The 14,264-nt window shown below is 38.7% G+C and overlaps 1 protein-coding gene across 2 annotated transcripts in view; it reads right to left on the bottom strand.

Annotated features, from left to right (window-relative positions):
• Positions 1 to 14,264, bottom strand: part of CNTN4 (contactin 4) — a 1,030,428-nt gene that overhangs the window by 890,592 nt on the left and 125,572 nt on the right. The gene's annotated exons all lie outside the window — the stretch shown is intronic.

Below are 14,264 nucleotides of genomic sequence, written 5' to 3'. Positions count from 1 at the left end.
CATCATCAGAAGCCCTATACAGGCAGCAGTCTTGGTGTGGAGTGCTAACCACAAGGTCAGTGGTTCATACCCTATACAGTGCATCAGCAGCAGCCCTATACAGGGTCACTATAAATTGGAACCGACTTGAGAGCGCTTAACAACAACAACAACAAGCACATTTTTTTTTTTTTCTGGTTGTTGTTGTTATTAAGTACCATCAGAGTGACCCTGTCTATAGGGTTTCCAAGGAGCAGCTGGTGGGTTTGAACTGCTGACTTTGTGGTTCGCAATCCACAGCACCACACCAGGAGTCCCAGTTCTTCCAACAAGCAGCATTTTAAAACAAACAAACAGGCTTATGGAGGACGTCCTTTATGAAGGAACTTGAGAGAAATTTTGGAATAATAAGTGGTGACAGTTTCACAGTTGTTAAAATTGCAGAAAAATGTCATTATCTGGTCAGTCCATTTTTTTCTATGAACTCTTTGAAGACCCTTTTCTATGTGTGTGTATCCAAATTTATAAAATTATATACTTGAATACGTATAGCTTGTTGCATTTCAATTTTACTTCCACAAAGCTTTAAAAAAAAGAGAGATTATCAGAAAGGATGTCATTCTGTATATTTATGTTTCCCAAAACGTGAGAAGTATATATAGCACTGGCATGTAAGATACTTTTTAGATGGCACAATGGCATGGCATTGAATGATACTGCTTTACTTAGGGATAAGTTCACTCTTCTTTCCAATAATTCTCATTCAGTTCTGATTACAGTAAACATTTCAGTTGATGTCTTTATGTCTTTCAAATCTCTCTACCATTTGCCAATCCTCCTTTTAAAGAATACTTATCAGGCCTCAAGATCAGATTCTTCTGCAAAGCAGTCAGTAGTTAATAATATTTGTTCTATAGCATTTATTTTAATGTTGTTTTAAAATAAGTCATACTGTGTTGGTAAAATTCCTTTAGGTAAAATAATTCAGTTAATATAAGAAGGAAGATGTCTCATATGCATCTGAAAGCTGTATAATGGATAAGAACTGATGCCTTTAAACTGTGTTTATAAAGAATATTAAATTGTCCATGGACTGTCAAAAGAACGAATAAATCTGTCTTGGATGAACTACAAACAGAATGTACCTTAGAAGCAAGAATGATGAGACTTTGTCTCATACACTTAGGACATGTTATCAGAAGGACCAATCCCCGCAGAAGAACAACATGCATGGTAAAGTAGGGAGTCAACAAAAGCAAAGTCAACCCTAAATGAGATGGGTTGGCACAGTGTCTGCAACAGTGGTTTCAAACATTTTTTGAACAATGGGTTCAAAAATGATTATGAGGATGGTGTGGGACTGGGCAGTGTTTGCTCTGCTCTCACTATGAACTGAAACCCACTTATTAGGGTCTAAAACACAAGATTGGCAAAACTAGATAATGACAAAATTTTGGAAAGTGCTGAACTAGGACGCTCAGTTGGGCACCAAGACAATATTTTTCTTTTGTAGTTAAGTATCTGAAGTCATAAGTTGTACAGTTATTTATTCTAAGTCATAAAATTAGAAAGTGGCAAATAGGGTTCTAGATTCATTAGTTTACTATTGCTGTTGTTAAGTGCCATCGAGTCAGTTCCGACCCATAGTGACCATGTGTTAGGTTTCCAAGGAGATGCTGGTGAGCTTGAACCGCCAACCTTGCAGTTCAAACAACTTTGTAGTCTGGCGCGTTAACCCGCAGCGCCACACCAGGACTCCTATTACAATTACATAAAAACAAGAAAGTGTAAACAAAGATGAAGACTAATCACTGGACAAAACATGTATTCATTCATTCATTCATTTTAAACTGAGTATCAAGCTTAAATAACATGAAATCTATAAACCGTTATAAAATGTGTTAGGAATTAATCCCGATGTCTCACAAAAAGACACTCAGTAAGAATAAATTACCTAGGCAAGGCAAAATTTACTTCTGCACAAGGGTGCATATGCATAGCTGTCCAGGACAGGCTAGCGAGTACACTGGGCAGGAAGTCTGCTCGGGTTTTTATCCCTGATGCAAGTCTTTAGGCTGTGTCTCACCCCATTGGTTAGGGCATCAAACTCACAGTCTTGTCCTTACCTGGTTGGCTAATCGAAATTGCTAAGGTGTGCATTCTTGTCCTTACTTGGCTGGCTATTCCAAATTGCTAGGGGAACTTAAGGACGTTAGAAAGTCCCTACTCAATTCAGGTAGTAGTAAAAATGAAAAAGAAAGGTCATCTCAATACAATAAACTGGATTACAATAAATTTGAAGAAAAGACACTCGTTCCCACAAACGCAACTGATTGGTAACCTACTCTTCTTTATCCTTATCTGAAATGCAACTGAACAGAGTAAAGTAGTTGGATTCATAAGGGAAATACAAGAAATCTGGAGTATCAATGTTGGATTTGGCTATATTTCTAGCTAGATAAATATTATATTCAAACCAAAGATTTTTCTGCAAATATCACACCACTAGGGAAGAGCTTTTGCTAAGAGGGTGTCCAGAAAGTCTGCTGAAGAGAAAAAAAAGAAGACAGGAAATAATTCAATTTCACCTGGCAATTTTTACGTTGCAAAGATCACTTCTGAACAACTTATATATCCGCCTGTCTTATCAGTAGTTCATAACTTCTCAAGTAAAATTCTACAGGGAATATCATATCAAGTTCTGGCAAAAACTGTTGCCCCAGACAAATACTACTGTATTCTTATTAACTCTTTTCCTCAGAGAAGATATCAATTTATTTTGGTTTTGTTTATTCTTTTGAAATATCAAAAATCTCATGAGTGAGATGGAGGTCTTTTACCCACCCACCATGGGCAAGACTTTGTTTTGCTTCTTTAAAAAAAGCAAAAAAAAAAAAACCACAGAGATAGCATATATGAACATATGTCATATATTAGTATGCGAACATACTAATCTAGTGAATTTTAAATAAATGTAAAAGTTTACTTATTTCAACACAGAGGGAAGTGAGCAGTTGGAGACTGAAAGAGTGTTGTAAGGCAATTTCATTAGTTTTAACTCTGCATTGTAAGCTAAGATATAATTAGACTGAGAAAGGAAGGGAAAAGAATGAAGAGGGAGAGTGGAAGAACCAATACACCCAGAGTAGGCAGAGATGGAGATAATGAATATTACCACGGGAGGGAGGGGGGGGGTTGAGAGAAGACCTGGGACTAACTGAAAGACCTCTAAAATGTCAGGTGGTAGAGAAAAAAGGAAACAACTAAGAGAGAGAGCCATTGTTTTTACAACCGTTTATGTGCAAGTGAAAGACAGTCAGTGAATAAGGAAGACTGTAGAAGAATTCATGCAACTGTGTTATGGTGTTGGAGAAGAATATTTAAAGCATCATGGGCTGTTAGACCAATAAACCAATCAGTGTTGGAAGAGCTCCAGCCAGAATGCTCCTTAGAAGTCATTTTGGAGCTTGACTTGGTTTCTCATACTTCAGACCTGTTATCAAAAGGGACCAGTCCCTGAAAAAGGACATTATTCTTGGTAAAGTGGAGGGTCAGCGAAAAAAGAGGAAGACCCCTAATGAGATGTTCTGACAGCTGCAGCAGCAATGGGCTCAAGCGTAACAATTGTGAGGATGATACAGGACTAAAAGTGTCAGAACCTACTTGATTGCACCTAACAACAAGAGATAAAGCAGAAATTGCTATGTTGTTGTTATTAAGAACCCAGGAATCGGTTATGACTCATAGGAACCCTGTATAGGGTTTCCAAGGAGTGGCTGGTGAGATACTCCAACCTTGTGGCTCAAACTGACTTTGTAGTCCAGCATGTTAACCCTCAGTGACACTCAAGAGCTCCAGAAATTGCTATACTGACTTTATACTAAATTGTTTACAAGAAGCAAAGTGAGACTGAGAGGTAACTTATCTACACAGTTTAAATTGCTTTTTGCCCAGTTAGGTAACAAATGAGTAACTAGGAAGGCAATTGCGTAAGGGCTAGGCTGACCAGGTACCTAGGAAGGGAAAATTTTTTTAAATTGAATTTATGCCCTGGAGACTATAAGAAAAAAAGAATGTTACTCTAAAAGCAACATGATGAAGGTCTGAAGTAGATGTTGAGAAGACAGTAAGAAGACATTCCACATAGGTGAGGTCATGTCTGCATGACATTTTGCCAGTTAATCTGCCTTAGTTCTCCTAATTAGTGGAGTCCTGGTGTGGTGTGATGCTGTGGGCTAATGCGCTACACTGCAAGGTCGGAGAAGAAAAGGAAGACCCCCAACAAGATGGATTAGCACAGTGCTGGAAAAGGGCTCAGGCTGAGCAATGATTGTTAGTTTGTTGCTGGACTGGGCAGTGTTTCCTTCTGTTGTGTGTAGGGTTGCTATGAGTTGGTGCCAACTTGGTGGCACCTCCAACAACAACCACAAGCATCATGTTAGCTGTCTTAGGGCTATATTCAACATAATATTTAAAAATTTACTTAAAACATTTAACAGAGAGATAGGAGAAAGCAAGCAACTACTAATGTTATTACTATTGTTAATATTGCTACCATAATTATTCCTAACCTCAGTAACAAAAATCTTGGCTAGGACTTAAAGTCCTGTTGTAACATTAAGAAAGATGAAAAATCAGGTAAAGTAAATATCCATTGTTATTGTTTTTAAGTGTCTTTGAGTCAGTTCTCAAAGATAAACTATTAGATGAGTAATGTAGAATTCTTCATATTCTTCATCAAAATGTTTTCTAGCTTAAATATTAGAATGCTCCCTAGACTATGTAAACATATAGGAAAAAATGCTTAGATACATGTGGATAGATAGATAGATAGATAGATAGATAGATAGATAGATAGATAGACAGATAGATAGATAGATACAGAGAAAATGAGGTACAATTTGTCCTTAAAGTAATATAATTTGATAGGAGAAATAGTCAGAAATCCTATTTTCTGGTGTGTTTTCTACCTGGGAAAGAGGCTATGAATTTGCCCATTCTTAGTCAGTTTGAAGGGAGTCCTGGTGTGGCGCTGTGGGTTAATGCACTGGACTGTAAGGTCAGTTTGAAGCCCAAGGTGTACTATGGAAGCTCACCGGCCGCTCTTTGGAAATCCTATACAGGGTTGCTCTGAGTCAGAACTGACTCAGGGACACTAACAACACTAACAGCAGTAGTCAGCTTTAAAGGAGCCCTGGTATATTCAACATAATACAGTGTAGCCATTAGTTACCCATTAGGCTGCTAAATGCAAGGGCAGCAGATTGAGTCCAGTACTGCTCCCAAGGGAGGAAGGTGAGATTCTCTGCCTTTGTAAAGATTTACAGCCTTGGAAACCCTATGTAGGTTACTCTGAGTCAGAATGCATTCAAAGGCATGCAGCAGTTAGTCAAGTTTACAACAAAACCAAACCCACTACTTCTGCTCTTTCCCACTTGGTTGGATAGAAAACCCCGGAGGTAACAGATACTGATTTTCATCCTCCTTTCGTCTTCCATTCTCACTAATTTCTTTCTTTCTTTCTTGCATATCACTCAGGATCCACACAAGGTAAAGCTATGCAAGTGTTTTGCTCACAATGGCAGGGTTGGGGATCAGTGGTAAAGGGGGAAGAAGTTCTTGCTTTTTGATTATCAATAAACCATTACAACAGAATCTTGGTGAGATGCTGGACCACTAACTGACTGAGCAGTAATTCGGACCTATCACTCAATCATCAGAAACCCATCCATCCAGGTCCACTATGAATCTGAACCAACTCAACAGCTCTTAACAACAAGATTATAACAGATAAAATTACTAAGCAATGCTTGTAGGTTAGCACTATGCTAATTTTTTTTTTTTTTTTCCAGAGAACTAAACAAAGTCCTTAAGCACTAAAATGTAGTATGTAGTAAAGGCAGGTTTGAACTGTGATTTGTCCTGGTCCCAGAAATATAACTGCATCCAGTACAGCCTTCCCTAAGGCAATACTTTATATGATTCTGAAACATTATGGTTTATAAAAGTTAGGAACACTCATTCTGCTTGGATTTCTCATATTAAGTATGGCAGGGTACGTGAGTTTGAAACAAAATAGTTTAGCTCACAAGATTGTTGCTGTTAGGTGCCCTTGAGTTAGTTACATTTCATAGTGATCTTATGCACAACAGAATGAAACACTGCCTGGTCCGGGGCCAACCACACAATCATTGATACATCTGAGCCCACTTCTGCTACCTGTGCCAATCCATTTCATTGGGGGTCCCTTCTTTTTCACTGATCCTCCACTTTACCAAGCATGATGTCCTTTTCCAGGGACTGGTTCCTCCTGATAATATGTCCAAAGTATGAGAGATGAAGTCTGACAATCCCGACTTCTAAGGAGCATTCTAGTTGTACTTCTTCCAAGACAGATTGGTTCTTCTGGAAATCCATGATATTTTAAATATTCTCCAACACCATAACTCAAATGCATCAATTCTTCTATGATCTTCTTCATTCACTATGCAACGTTCACATGCATTTGAAGCAAATGAAAATACCATAGCTTGAGTTAGGTATTAGTCCTCACACTGACATCTTTGCTCTTGAACACTTTAAAGAGGTCTTGTGCAGCAGATTTGCCTAATACATCATTTGATTTTTTGACTACTGCTTCTGTGAGTGTTGATGGTTGACTGGAGCAAATGAAATCTTTCATTATAAATTCATGAAAATTATGGACTGAATCGGAAAAATCTTGGTATGCCCAATATTCATCAGTGTATATGACATAAAAATCAATAAAGTTCTATCAAGTAAATGGAGAGATTAATCAAGGAAGAATGTGTAAGTATATAAATATTTCAAAAAACCCTCATAATTCTAAACTTAACCTAATCTCTTCTTTAAATAGTTTGTCACTGCATCAAAAAGATTATAGGGCATTATTAACTAACTTCTCTAAAAATCTTTATCAAGTAGGACAATAGTTGACAAATGCAACGAGAACCATTTGACAAAAGTGCCCTTAACAAGACAACTCAAGTCTGTTACTATAAATAGAATTTACATAAGCTATGATGTAGCAAGAAAACAATTATCAAGTCCAAACTAGGAAAAATAATATTTTTAAAAAAGTAAATAACATATTCCCAGTATTTGCTTCTTGCTCTTTAACAGCCAGATTCTTGCCATGTGAACTTGGACAACTGACTCATCATTTTAGTCTTTGGTTTTCTCATCTGTCCAAAGAAAGGACAGGACTAAATGCTAGGTTAACTTTCAGGATCTCTGGGTCACTGTCTGCTGAAATAAGTTTTTCATCGGCTACTGACACAGTCTTTAAAATTCTTTAGAAAAGAGCAGAAACTTCATCTGCACCTCAAGTTTTCATGACTTGGTTGTCTGACATATATTCCCATTCCAACAATATTAAAAACAATGTATTTCCAGTGCTGTTAATGCCACATAAGTGGAATTTATACATATAGTTGAAACCAAGGAGTGCACATTGATTTTTTATTTTTGTTATACTTGAATAGCTCAAGAAACAGGCACTGCTGCATTCGTACTCTGAAATCCATTTGACATCCTGTTTGTTTTCAGCTGCCCTTCCTCTATAAAATGATCTGCCTATTTTGTATTAAAACTACTTTTAAAGCTTTGGCTGGGGCTGTAACCCTCGGGAAGGGAAACATTTAATCATAGTCTCAAAATGAGTTTGTAAATTTGACCATCAGGTGGTCTGGTAGAGATGAGCAGGACATTAAGAAGTGTCCCGTGTCTTAGTGATGTGAACCTGGAGCAAAGATGAAAACAAGGACAGCCAATGCCATTTCATGTACACAAGGGCATGTTCATGACACAGTTGTGTCTGATCCTCCCTGTCCTCAAAGTCTCCCCTAACCTGCTCTAGCCTGGACTCCAAGACTGAACCTCAGAGAATTACAGTCACTCTGAGAGAATTTTGTCATTCATTCCTTTTGTCTTCCTACAAAAGCAGACTTTGGGTGTGGGATGGACACAGATGAAACCTTATGATGTCTAAAACCACACAACTAGGAGACTTCATTATTAGGGTAATGGAAGAGAGTTTGGGATTAGGGTTTTGAGAGACTTGCCTTCTGGCCATGCCATGACCTGAGTGACGTTGGAGAAAACTGTCAACTTCTGTAAAATAAGCCAGTTGGGATAGACCAATGATTCTGTAATTCTGTATCTTATATCCGAGTGACTTGGTCCTGGGAAATTCACTTCCTGACACGATGAAGGGCTCTTTCAGAAGAAAGACACATTTCTGCTTTAACTGTTGTTTTTCTTAGATTAATCTTTTTCATTTTCGTTCTTGAGATATATTCACACAACATACAATTCACTTTAAAAATATACAAGGTAAGTGGATTTTAACATATTCACAAAGCTTAACAAATCAGATGCCATTAAGGTGATTCTACATGTGTGTTACAGTAGAACTGTGCTCCATAGAGTTTAAGGTGGCTGATTGTTTTAGAAGAAATCGACAAGCCTTTCTGAGACTCACCTGAGGAAACTCAAAGCTTTGGGTTAATCACCCAGCATGTTGGCAGTTTGGAAAGAGTCTACTTTCTAAATTCCAGAATATTTTCAGCATCCCCTAAAGAAACTCTATACCCATTATGAATCACTTCCTATTGATCCAACCCCTAGTTCATGGAAACCACTAATATACTTTCTTTCTGTCTTTCCCTATTCTTGACATTTCAAATATATAGAAACATGTGGTCATTTGGGTCTGATTTCTTTTACTTCCCATATTATTTTCAATGCTCATGCATGTTGTAACATGCATCCGAATTTCATTTAGTGTTAACTGAGCAACATTCCTTTGTACAGGTATATAATATTTTTATTAAGGTATTCATCAGTTGATAAACTTTTAGATTTTTTTTTCTTTCTGCTTTTTGCCTATTATGAATAATTTTTATGTACAGATCTTTGTACATTCATGTACAAATTACTCCAGGTCAATGTGATTTGTAGTTTAGCTAAAAAACAAAACAAAAAAAGCCTTACGAAAACCAATCTGGTCTTCACTGTTTCTGTTACGTCAGTTTTGTTTATTTCTTTATTTTGCTGGAGACCACACGTTGATATTCTCTTTATGAAGGCAGCTTAGAGGAGCTGTGATAAACAGAAAACCCCACCGCTTACCACTTCAAGTCAAAAACCTTACAACACTTACGTGAATGCTTTCTCTCCTCTACATCTGTCCCCTGACCAACTTCCCACAGAGGCTCAGAGCCACTAGCTGGGGTTTCTACATCCCAGCAAATAAACATGAGAGGAGATGATTATTCCCAGCCTGTTACACTATTGTTATGTAATGTTGATTGAGTCGATTCTGACCCATAGGGACCTTGCATAGGGTTTCTGAGGAGTGGCTAGTGAGCTTCAGCCACCAACCTAGTGCTTCAAACTGTCTATGCAGTCCAGAGCATGACCCTACAACCCCACCCCACATCAGGACTCCTGCTATACAGTGGTGGTGGTGGTGATGGTGGTGGTGGTGTGCTGTGGAGTCAGTTCTGACTCATAGTGACATTGCATAGGGTTTCCAAGGTTGTAAATCTTTACAGGAGCAGAAAGCTTCACCTTTCTCCCCTGGAACAGCTAGTAATTTTGAACTGCTGACCTGGAATAACAACAACCAGAGCTCCTTGTTGTTGTTGTTGTTGTTGTTGTTGTTAAGTGCTGTTGAGTTGATTCTGACCCAAAGTGACCCTGTATAGGGTTTCCAAGGAGTATCTGGTGAGCTTGAACTGCCGACCTTGCAGTTCATCAAATGGCTCTGCAGTCTGGCACATTAACCCATAGAGACATTAACACCAGAACTCCTTAAGGATCTTAAATTCAGTTCCTTTGTCTTCTAAGGCAGTAATGCCCAGCAGAAACACAATGTGAGAGACATATTTAACTTTAGTTATTTAAGTAGCCAAATTATAAAGTACAAGGAAATAGGTAAACTTAATTTGATTTGTTTTACTTAATCCATTAAGTTAAAAATCTTATTTTTTAAAATAAAATACTGATATAAAAATACTAATGAGATATTTTACATTGCTTTTTGTCCTACATTTTTACACTTACAAACATCTCACACTTACAACACACCGCAATTTGAACTAGCCACATTTCAAGCACTCAACTGCTACACGTGCCTAGTTTTAGATATTTTACAATACTTACAGTGGCATCTTATTGAAAGTCTCAACCTTGTTTTGGAAATGAATACATTGAAAAAAAGCCTGAACTCAGATCCAAAGGGATGAATTCTCTCCCTTGAAATCAATTCTTTCCAAAACAAAATAGTCTGTTATCTTCCTTAAGGAAAAGTAGTTTTGATTGCTTTTTGAAGATATAAAACAAAGCCAGTAATCCACTAAGGAAGGGTTTTGCAAAATATGAAAACTTAAAAGAAATAAAGTTGTTTAAGCAAGGAACTTAAACCTAATGATATGTGTAATATTGTTTATCACAATGACAAGGACAAAACAATGACACTAACCATCCCTTCCTTGGCACAGTACTCTTGTCTGGGTAAGAACATTCATTGCAGTGGCCAAGCAGAACCCAGACAGCAGACTCACAGTTAGGGGGTTTATTAGGAAAGTTAACAGGTTACACTTCAGGATTAGAAATGCTCAGGGCATAGTTCTTTCAGTTAGGGTGGCCTCTACTCTCTGAAACTCACAGGCAGGCCCCCTCTCTAGCACTTCTTACTTTGATCAGACCTCTGCTCTGCTCAGATAATGTTACAGAATTCTTTTAAAGCTGTTGATATACACCCTCAGGGCACAGCATCCCACCATAAGCCTCAGCCTGAAGGCACTCTACCTCTGTGGGTCTAACAATGCAGGTCTGGAGACACTTCACTCTGCACATAAGGCTCCCGCTGACAGCCACTCACCACTCTATCTCAGGCTCCGTCTCTTGGTTCTGCTGCTGTTGCTCTGCAGCAGATCTACTACTCCTTCCGTGTCATAGCTTTTTGTCAACATCTGGCAGCATTGGTGGTGGTGATATTCCTCGGAGATGGTTCCAACCCATAGCAACCCTGTATAGGGTTTCCAAGGCTGTAAATCTTTACGGGAGCAGAAAGCTTTGTCTTTCTTCCACACAAAGGTTGGTAGTTTTGAACCGCTGACCTTGAGGTTAGCAGCCCAACTTGTAACCACTACGCTACCAGAGAGTCTGATGTCTAGGAAGTTCAATACACAAGGATCAAGGGCTACAGAGGATGGGTTCCACTCCTGGCTCTATCTTCTCTGATGGTAGTGAGATTCCCCCTCTGGTTCTGCAATGGCCTGTTTTATATCCAGCAGGACAGGACAGAACAGAGCAATCATAATTAGGCCTGTTAACAATCTCTCACATCTAAACCATTTAATCCATCAGCATCTTCTCTGACTGGACAGGAAAAAGTTGTTTGGTGGGAGTTTATAGACTACGCCTACAAAAGACATTAAATGGTTCACACTTTACTGTAATATATTATACTCTATTTGTATATTCAAGGAATGTGTTCCTTTTATTTTCTACTTACCAAAAATTCTCCCACATAGCCCTATCCTCCTTTGAAATGAAGAAATAATTGTTTTTTTTTCTTGTTCTACTACATCATAAAAACAGGTACAGGGCAAAGGTCAATACCACACCGGTTGGTAATTCACAGACAGAGAAATACGGCTTCTCAGAAAAACCAAATCATTTGAATACTCAGGACACCTATTCAACATGAAAACCATTCCTGGAAATTGCCAGGTATTCAATAAGGTGTTCTAAAGCCAGGTTGGCTTTTGTAAAGAGGTGGCATATGAACCAGAGAGGAAATTAAGTCACTGGCTTATCAATCAGAAAACTTACAATCTAGCTTTTTGCCTTTGGTGTCAAAGCCAGCAATATATTTCACATGGATTAAGTCACTTATCCTGCACATTTTCATATGTACAACTGGGGCAATGACCATTGTTACCTTATTTGTCTTCCAAGGGCATTTAGTATGGTTTTCAAGCTTTTGTAGACATAAGTTACCTGTAACTTCACTGCCACTGAGATGACCGCAACTAATAGTGATTCTATCAGGCAAAGTGGTGGTGGTGATAGTGGTGGTGGTTATGTGCCACGGAGTCAGTTCACAGTCATAGTGAGCCTGCACAGGGTTTCCAAGGCTATACATCTTTGAAGGAGCAGAAAGCCTCACGGCTCATTATTTCTAACTGCTAACCTTGAGGGTAGAGTCCTAGTGTAGCACTGTGGGATAATCCATCAGACTGCAAAATTGTTTGAACTGCAAGGTCGGTGGTTCAAGCTTACCACATGCTCCTTGGAAACCCTATACAGGGTCACTATGGGTCGGAAACGACTCAACAGCACTTAACAACAACAACAATCTTGAGGGTAGCAGCCCAACTTGTAACCACTACATTACCAGAGACTAGAATTACTCTATAGGGTTTTCCTGTCTGTAAATCTGTATGAAAGCAGATAGCCTCAACTTTCTCCCATGGAGCACTTGTTGGATTTGAACCACACACCTTAGAGTTAGTAGTACAATGCTTCAACCCACTGTGCCACTAGGGCTCCCTCAAATCACCTGTGGAGTTGGTTAAAACCGAGAACTGAAGAAATTCTGATTCTGTAGGTCTGGGCAGTTCCTGATTATCTATAATTCTCATAGATTACCAAGTGATACTCATGCTGTGGGTTCAGGAAAACGATTTTGAAAACCATTAGTTCAGACGATTTTTACAGGGTGGTGAGTCCCAGGAGAACATGGATCCTATTTTGATAGACATCGTAGCATAATAGTTAAAATCACAGGTTTTGGAGCCAGACAGACCTACACACATACACACATGCTGCCTGGGATATGTACATGCTCTGGTTCTTTAGGCAGATTGTGTCACCCGTCATCTATTACACCTCTCTCTTTAGGGAGGTATTGCACAGCTTAAGTGAAATTATGCACTCAAGCATTCAGCACCATATCTGGCACATACATGCTCAATAAAGTTTTACTTTTAATATTATTCTTGGTAATTTAGGCCCTAACAGGCTTATTAAACACAGTGATCAGCAAACATTTTATAGACTAACAAGTGCTAAACAAATTGAAGAGGTTATTAAGTGGTATCCTCATCTAAAGGTGTTAAAAATCACAAACTGTCTGGTTAAACTCACAAAGGGAGACTTAAGAGTGGAAAAGAGTGAAATTTTAGGGGTGCTATGATACACTTCCCACAGTGACATTAAAGGTGTCTATGTGCTCCTGGTATGGAGCTGTAGGTTAACCACAAGGTTGGTTTCAGCTGCAAGGTCAGCGGTTCAAACTCACCAGCCACTCCTCAGAAACCCTATACAGGGTCAGTAAGAGTCAGAACCAACTCAAAGGCACTTCACAACAACAACAACGTGCTCATTTATTTCATTTATTTCTTCTTTTTCTTGTAAAAAGGCATCTGTTTAGCTTTTAATACAAAATGACTCAGAAATACAGGAAGAAATATCTCACAAGACAGTTGTTGTTGTTGTGAGGTGCCTTTGAGTCAGTACTGAATCATAGCGACCGAACGAAACACTGAATGATCCTGGGCCAACCTCACTACTGTTGCCAAGCATGAGTCCATTGATGCTGCCACTTGGCCAATCCATCTCACTGGGGGTCTTCCTTGACTTCTCTGACCCTCCACCTTACCAAACATGTTATCCTTCTTCAGTGACTGCTCCCTCCTGACAATATGTTTGAAGCATGAGAGACGATGTTTGGCCATCTTGGCTTCCAAGGAGCACTCTGGCTGCACTTCTTCCAAAACAGATCTATTGGTTCTTTTGGCAGCACATGGCACTTTCAATATTCTCCTCCAACACCATAACTCAAAAGCATCAATTCTTCTATGTCTTCTTTATTCATTGTCCAGCTTTCACATGCATATGAGGTTATTGAAAATACCATGGCTTCTTAGTCCTCAAGCTGACATCTTTGCTCTTCAACACTTCAAAAAGTTCTTGAGCAGCAGATTTGCCTAATGCAATACTTAATCTGATTTCTTGACTGCTGCTTCTGTGAGTGTTGATAGTTGATCCAAGAAGAATGAAGTCCTTGACAACTTCAATCTTTTCTCCATTGATAAGAATGTTGTTTATTGGTCCAGTGCTGAGGATTTTTGTTTTCTTGACATTGAGATGTAATCCATATCGAAGGCTGTGCTCTTTGATCTTCATCAGTAAATGTTTTAAGTTCTCTTCACCTTCAGCAAGCAAGGTTGTATCATCTGCATATTGCA

The sequence above is a fragment of the Chrysochloris asiatica genome, unplaced genomic scaffold (assembly GCF_000296735.1).
Source record: "Chrysochloris asiatica unplaced genomic scaffold, ChrAsi1.0 scaffold00121, whole genome shotgun sequence".
Classification (NCBI taxonomy): domain Eukaryota; kingdom Metazoa; phylum Chordata; class Mammalia; order Afrosoricida; family Chrysochloridae; genus Chrysochloris; species Chrysochloris asiatica.
Note: the sequence above shows the minus strand (reverse complement) of the source record. Positions and strands in the feature narration are given on the sequence as shown.